The 8591-nt window shown below is 31.6% G+C and overlaps 1 pseudogene; it reads left to right on the top strand.

Moving 5' to 3' along the window:
* On the top strand, positions 1 to 1632 carry LOC149484152 (uncharacterized; annotated as a pseudogene).
* Positions 1633 to 8591: the final 6959 nt, after the last annotated feature.

Genomic DNA, 8591 nt, shown 5'->3' with positions numbered 1-8591 from the left:
TATCCCAGTTATTGTAAATTGATAAAATTTCTTAAAACAATATACATTCATGATAAACCGGTCACATAAAGCAATAATTGTTATCAGTATTTACTCAATCATATCTTTGTATTTCAGATGATTATCGGTAGTTAGTTACCATTTACGTTTTCTTGTCATCTGTATATATTTGAATCCAATCTATGGCAAGTCTATATTCGGGTCGCATTTAGCATTGAACCGTTTAAAGCGGCGTACACTCGCCACTTTGCTTCAGTATCAATTGTGGTATAACTCAATCAACACATTAGCAATACGCCCTAGACATGGCAAAGGTGAACGGAATTCAGAACGAAATAAAAGAGTCGGCCTTAGACCTTATTGGGAATACGCCGATAGTCGCGCTCGATCGCTTACACCCAGGGCCAGGCAGAATATTAGCGAAATGTGAATTCATGAATCCTGGAGCATCGATTAAATGCAGATCTTCGTTGCATATGATAAACAAGGCAATAGAAAAGGGACTGCTGAAACCTGGTCAATCCGTTCTGGAAGTTACATCTGGCAACCAAGGATGTGGTCTAGCAGTCGTCTGTTCTGTAATGGGGTACCCCTTAACTGTAACAATGTCGATAGGGAATAGTGCTCAACGAGCTATCCACATGGAAGCCCTTGGTGCTAAATGTGTGCGAGTACCTCAAGTTGAAGGAACATACGGCAATGTCACCCTCGCCGACGTTAAAGAAGCTGAGAAAGAAGGTTTACGCATAGCTGAAGAAACTGGCGCTTATTATGTGAATCAGTTTAATAATGATGATAATGCAAATTCTCATTATTGTACGACGGGACCTGAAATTTGGAGACAAACCGGCCACCGCGTCGACGCGTTTGTAGCTACGGTCGGCACGGCAGGCACGTTTACTGGTTCATCGAGATTTTTGAAGGAGAAAAACCCAAATATTCAATGCTACGTCGTTGAACCTGAGGGCTCGCAGCCCATTCGGGGCTGCGCTATTACGAAACCGTTGCATTTATTGCAAGGTTCCGGTTATGGGTGCGTTCCTAATTTGTTCAATTTTGAAACAATGGATGGCACCCTCAGTGTGACAGATGAAGAAGCATCGAAATATATGAAACTTATAGGAGAGAAAGAAGGTCTCTACGTGGGTTATACGAGCGGTGCCAATGTTGCTGCTGCTGTTAAGTTGTTAAACTCGGGTACATTGCCGGAAGACGCGTGGGTGGTAACGCTTCTTAATGACAGTGGCTTAAAATATACGCCAGTACCAGAGTCTCTAAGTGGTAAGAGTAATAATGCTAATTCAGATTGAATTTAATTTTATTACTACTCATTAGTAAATAATAATTAATATAAAGTCTTTCAAAGCGAGTACGTTTAAGATAACTAGAAAGTTATTAACCAAATATATCACAAATAGCATTTAATTAGTGACATCGAGATAAGCGTGATGTTTGTTGTTATTCATTTTTTTCACTTATTTAACTGATATTACGTAATATAGTTTTATGCACAAAATGTTTAATTTATTTATTTTAGATTTAAATAAACACAAATTATTGTATCTATATTTATTAATCTTAACATATTTATGTACATACAATACTCAAAGCATTATATTTATACTTTTATTTTATAACGTTAATTAATTATTAAATACTCATTATTAGTAAATATGTTTTTTTCTTGTATTCCGTCGACACCAGAGTAGCTAAAACAAATTATTTGTTTTCGTTTATTGCGTTTTCAATTTATTTGGCATGCTATTCCAATATTGGCATAGTCTAGAAAAGTAGAAATATTGTAATATAGGTATTGTTAATTATTATTAGTCTGTGGTATTAGTAATTTATCAAATATATAAATATGTTATAGGCGATTAATAATTAATTAGTCTACAAATTTTTAAATCGGCATTTTAAGGACTGAAGGAAAAATACTAATTACCTAGTGTTAAATAAAATATGTACCTATAACGAATACAGTGAACAGTTTTGACGTAAACAAGAATAGATAAAAGTGAAAGGAAGATTTATTTGCTAAATATAACAATAATAATTATTGCTTCATCATGTTTACTTCTTGAAATCTTATTCTTGTGATATTTGTGACATACAAATACTTTTAATTAGAGCTGTTGTCTGTGAGAGTAAATATTTGTATTATACCTACCTACAGCTACTATCTATTATCATAATATGTTTATGTAGCGATATAAATATATTATACCTATAACAGGCAAACCTCCTCCACAAATATATTATACCTCAGGTATTTATTTTTTATAAGAATTACATCATTACATGAATTTTTCAGCCTGGCTCTTGAGACACAGAGTTCCTCTAGTTCAAGAGTCAGCGTACATATTTTTGGAATAAAGATTTTTTTTTATTTTGTTTAAAGAATACCTAGTTTTTAAATTTGGAACATAAAACATATTTATTACGCCTGCTACCTACTATCAGAAAGTTGCAAAGTTTAAATAAGGATTTTTTTTATTCAATATACTTAACATTACTTATTTAAGTTCAGAACTGAAGTATGCTTTAATTTTTTGCATTTGAATATATTTGTTTTTTATATCTTAATGATTGGTCATTTTTATCGCATTTTTTAAATAGATAAACTCTTTATCAAGTACTATTTTTCCGGCATAACTAAATAAACAGTTTTATGTTACCTATGCGATAAAGATTATTTTTAAGTACCTACACTAATATAATATTTCGTATTACTTAAAATAATGATCATTATATCAACGAATTCAAAGGTGTTGGTTTTATCTTTTAATATTCTATTAAAAATGGCCCCGGATGGACTTCTAACGCCCCAAATTATAGCTGTCGGCAAATTTGAAGACAGCGGTGATTGGTGAATAACAAACAAATTATATCTTCGGTATTATAATTTGGAGTCGCTGTTTTCATAACTACCTATTTCAAAAGATCCGAGAGATTAGTAAAAACCTTCTCGCAGGTGTGCGCAATTAAATACGTCTCCGCTTGTTATATGGCCATTTTCGACCCATTTAGTGAATTCCGTTTGGTGATTCGGCAATCTAATTTTGCTATGTTTTTTAAGGCTCTAGGCATGTCTGGTGCAAAAACGGCAATTTGTAAGGTCCATTCTGCTAATTAAAGGGAACACATTTGATTTGCAACGGACGTTTCAAGGAATATTGGATGTAAATCAAACAATTATATCTTCATCTTCCTATGTAATTTGAATGGTTTTGACTCTATCATAATTCACGAAGGAAATGAAGAGTCTTTTCACACTTAAAAAATAATATTATGATGCTTCTTGGTCGTATTGCACGCCTCATAAGCGAAGCGTTGAGGTGGGTACTACTGTCACTTCGCGCAAAACATCTGATTTTTCAAACTTAAAATGTCTTTATGTATCATACATTGCACTTGTAAGATAATACATACACACACATATTAAGAAAAAACACTATTTTTAACGTTCATGATATTTTTGATGTCATTTTTGTTATTTAAACTAGTTAAAAACAGTTTAAAAAAGTTCTGTCTTGGACGTCCGTGTGTCTGTATGTGCGGATCCTTTTTCTTGTTAACACGATAGCGACCGAAATACTTTACTAATCGAGTCTTTTTTTTTCTCTTACGCTTGAGTATGCTCAGGAATAGAACCCTTTCATTTTTCAGGGTCTGATTCGATGTGGTTTAATTGTTATTAAATAAACAAAAATAATAATTAATAAATATTTATTAAAAAAAAATTATGAGGCGTGCACTTTTGGATTTTCCAAATTATTTAGAGGTTATGATTCGCATTTCATACCTCTATATTCATATTTTGATCGTATTTTCTATAAAACTACGTTCTTTGGAAAAAAAATATGCCTAGTTTAGATCGAATTGCCGAAAACTCGTAATGTCTGACAAAAAATGGTTTTTAGCATTTTTATCACTGAATTAGCATAACTACATTTTTTGTTTGGTTTTTTACTTGTTATTGTGTTTTTTGTTTTGCGTCATGAGGATGTATTAGATGCGACAAATCCATACTAATATTATAAATGCGAAAGAAACTCTGTCTGTCTGTTACTCAATCACGCCTAAACTACTGAACCAATTTGCATGAAATTTGGTATAGAGATATTTTGATACCCGAGAAAGGACATAGGATAGGTTTTATCCCGGAAATTCCACGGGAACGGGAACTATGCGGGTTTTTCTTTGACTGCGCGGGCGATGCCGCGGGTGGAAAGCTAGTAAAAAATAAATGTTTGATTCGAATGACTTGTATTTTTTAGTGTTTAGCTCCAAGTATGTAGTTAGGTACGTACAATTATGACCTACTAAAACGTCTTATTCAGTTATTCTCACTTGGAATATGAACTCAAAGCATACCGAGTTGCTTTTTATAAATGCATTTAATGTTTTTGATACAAGGCGTAGACAAATTTCAGGCAAATACATAATTGCAGCTTTCGGTTCAGTATCGATTAAGATTTTCCAATGAAAAAGATACAAACTACAAAGTATTATTTACTATTCAAGACATAATTATTTATAGATTTTATTCAATTTTAAAGCAAAATGTAGGTACCCAAATGTAATGGATCATCACCATAAAATATGTAATCCTTATGGTTTTGCGAGTTGTCTGGCAGAAATCGCTTACAGCGATAAGACCGCCCTCTGTACATATTTTAACTTGTATCGCTCTTATTTTGTAATCCTGTATTTTTGTGTGCAATAAAGAATTTTTCATTCTTTCATTCATTCAAATTAAACAGAAACCAATATCATCAAGAATTTGACAAATTATTTTGTAATGAGAGTAAAAAAATAAAGGATGGAAAGGATCCATATGGAATAGAATTTGTATGGCCGTAATGGAATGAAGCCGCGGGAAAAGTTAGTTTGCAATTATCACACAACCCACGTACGGAAATAGAGTGTAATGTAGTGAAAATCCGATTCTACCGAACATATGGTGAAATCTTAAAAGCAAGGAAGTAAAAAATTATGTCCGAAACACAGCTGATAATATAATATTATGTCTGTGTATTATGTTATGTAGCATCCGAGATTGAACAGGTGGGCGGAACGTCGACGCGAAAAGAGGATGCGTCTGTTATTTGTAGTTATGTATACTAAGTAATTATGAATCTGTGGTATGGTAAGACTTCTTATTGTTATTTTTTATCTATATTCTATTTGAATTGGTCGAATATTTGGATGTTGGATATTCACACTAAAACTATTGATTTATTTATTACACTTTACTATGCTAGTAAGTAGATATACTTGCATAGGTATTTCTATTATTACTTAAAACTAAAACTTATAGCTAGACTAGCACAGAGGGCCGGCGGCCTTATCACTAAAGAGTGATGACTGATGATCCCTTGTACACAAAGCTATATGTACTTACTGAACTCATTTTCATGCATTTTTTCAGTTTTGAATTTTTATATGGATATTCTTCTTATGCTATACTATAACTACCTGCTAGTTATAATAAACTTTACCAATAGTTTCAAAATTTGATCACAGATAAAACCACGGGCACATATTAATATGTACCTAATTTACTATGCGTACATATTTATATAGATATTTGAAGTAAACATTTTATTCTAAGAAAGGGAATTAAATGTTTTTAATTAGGGATGTAACGATACATGATTTTGCCGATACGATACAGATACCGATATTTGTAGTAATGTATCGGCGATACCGATACCGATACCGATATCGATGGCTTGGTAGAAAAATAAATAGTGAATTATGCATAAAAAGTTACCAACATTTAACAGAGACTCAACTGTTAATCGTATTCTTTTAAATAAAAATGCCAAATCAAAAAACAACAAAACCATTTATTTTAGTATTATTATTTTACAAAGTCAGTTAAATATTAAGTAATACACATACAATGAGTACCTAATAAAAGTTTACTATTGGTAGAGTTTTTTCAGAAAACAAAGTGCGCACGCGCGGGCGGCCTCCCGCATCGTTCATTGGGCGCGATTTTTTGAATTGTTTGATATCGGTATCGGTTGTTTTACTATCGGCGATACCGATATATCGGCTTGCCGATTATATCGGCCGATATATCGGTATCGGTATCGGTATCGTTACATCCCTATTTTTAATCAAACATTACACGTGTTATATGTAGATATTATGTAGGTATGTTTTTTCTTTTCTAATTTAATCCTTGATAACAAAATTAGGCGACTTTTTATCTGAAAAGTAATAAAAAGTACCTATAATTTATTTATTATTTTAGGTCATAGGCAATAGTCGCTATATTTTAAATATTATAGGTATATTTTTCTAAACGCGCAATAAAATGTGTACAATCAGAAAGATAAATCCATATCTTTTTATACCTATTTCATAAACATATTGTTCTTTTTTAAATGTTCTCTCATCAATGAACTATAAAAATAAAGATTATAAAAGATAAAAATTTGTAACGAATAATTAGTGATATACCTACTTAGTATACGAACATTATTGTACACGCATTGAGATTGAAGACTTTTGGTTTTCTTTCGCGTATATATCTAAAATGTATGATACAATATCATAATATATTCTATAACTTCTAATACACTGGACAGAATTATAAAACTAAGATATCATTAAATTCGTCTCGATAACTCAAGTGTGTTAGGAGACATTAATTACCATACCTATATAGTTATACCACAGACTAATAATAATATACTACGTATACAAGTTATACCTTATGCTAAAAATAAATACTGCGATATGTACATTGTACCCATATCAAATCTCGTGAAATCATGAGGATATAAAAATAGTGTATCACGACCACAATAATAAAATAAACACTTATATAAGTATTATAGTAATTTGCTAATCTTTACAAAATACGTGGAATTACGAAGCCGGGTCTTTATATTAACACGCTTTTTTAATTTAATTATTTAAATGATTGCAGGAGTTGCAAAGATTTTACGCTTACAGCAACCTTGACGCATGCAGATATATAAATATAAATCTCGTGTCACAACGTTTGTCCTCAATGGACTCCTAAACCACTTGGTTAAGTGGTTTAGGAGTCCATTGAGGTCCATTAATCGTTTCATTATAATAAAATTCGCACACCATGTGCATTTCGATCAAACTTGAGAGATAGGATAGTTTAAACATGTAGGTACCACGGGCGAAGCCGGGGCGGAATACTTTCGGACAGCAGTCAATTTGGTAAATGGGACATTAAACAATACTTGAAACAAACAAAAAATGAATGCTTCGAAACTTAATAATGTCCCAGTAAACTATGAGAAAAATAATCTTCATGTACCTACATAGTTAATACTTAATACGTAGGCACTTATTTAAAAAAATAAGGATAATATAATTAATTATTTAAAAGAAGATATCATGTTAAAATAACATATCTATCTAATCTTATCAATAATCAATAATCATATGCCCTATTTTGGTGGTAAAATAATTGATGAGTGCATAGCAAAGTAATAATAAAAGAACTAAGTAAATATATCTACTAGTCACTCACAGTCAAAAATATACTTCAAAAATACTTCAGTATGTTTCCGCACCCACTACATGATACATCATGAATAAAACTATCACTTGCGACATTCCTTTATTTATAGGTTTTTCACACATACCAATTTTCCTTAATTGTATACCTATCCGAAAAAATTTTGAAGCCGTTGTTCAAATAAATAGGTAGTGTACATAGAACATTAGAAAACATTTCATGTCATTATAATATGAATACAATTTAATAATAACGGAATATACCAATGATAATCATAATGGTGATTTGCGTAATTGTTATGAAAGCAAATAACTAGGTACATACATACTTGTTATGAGTAAATACACTTTAATTATATGCGTTATAAACTTTCTATTTTAATTTATCATGTTTTTGCATTTTTTTTCGATCGGAAATGCAACCGCCGTTATATTTAAATAATAAAATATATTATAGATAGATAGGTAAGCAGCGTTTGTAAGAATGATGATAAGTAATATAATGCTTGATGCTGCTGTTGTAAATCCACAAGTACAAATCACATGTACATAATATATTAGAACCAATATTATATGGGTAATGTTATCACTTTCATTATAGATACTACTATCTGCATAAATCCAAATGAAAGGATTTAAGGATTGTCTTAATTAATTCTAACATTTATAATGGAGAATGTTCACTAATTTTGATTATTAGCACTCCATATTCTCTGTCAAAAATAAATAATACTAGTGAAAAAATTACTTCGATACGTCAATTAGTTTCCGATTTAGAAGTAAAACAAGTTGTAAACGCCCGGTGATGGTGTGACGTCACACCACAACACGCTCAATCTGGCTCACTCAGTCCGCTAGCGATCGCGCGCCCGTGCCGTCGAAATTATAATTAAATACTTTTAAAGATGTCCAATCCAAATACCAGAAAATCATGTGTTGTTCCTAATTAATGTAAAAATACAACTACCAATTCGCCGGATAAGTTGTTTTTTATAGTTGCAAAGGACGTAAGCTACATATTATAATATTTTGAGAACATTGCAGCTGTTTTGCGTTATTCTTTGTTTTCTATA

This window comes from Colias philodice, chromosome 12, assembly GCF_061535455.1.
Source record: "Colias philodice isolate Cphi_HAF_F1 chromosome 12, ilColPhil1 Martin Lab GWU primary, whole genome shotgun sequence".
In the NCBI taxonomy this organism is placed as follows: Eukaryota; Metazoa; Arthropoda; class Insecta; order Lepidoptera; family Pieridae; genus Colias; species Colias philodice.
The sequence above is the reverse complement of the archived record's forward strand: the minus strand, read 5'-3'. Positions and strand labels throughout refer to the sequence as shown.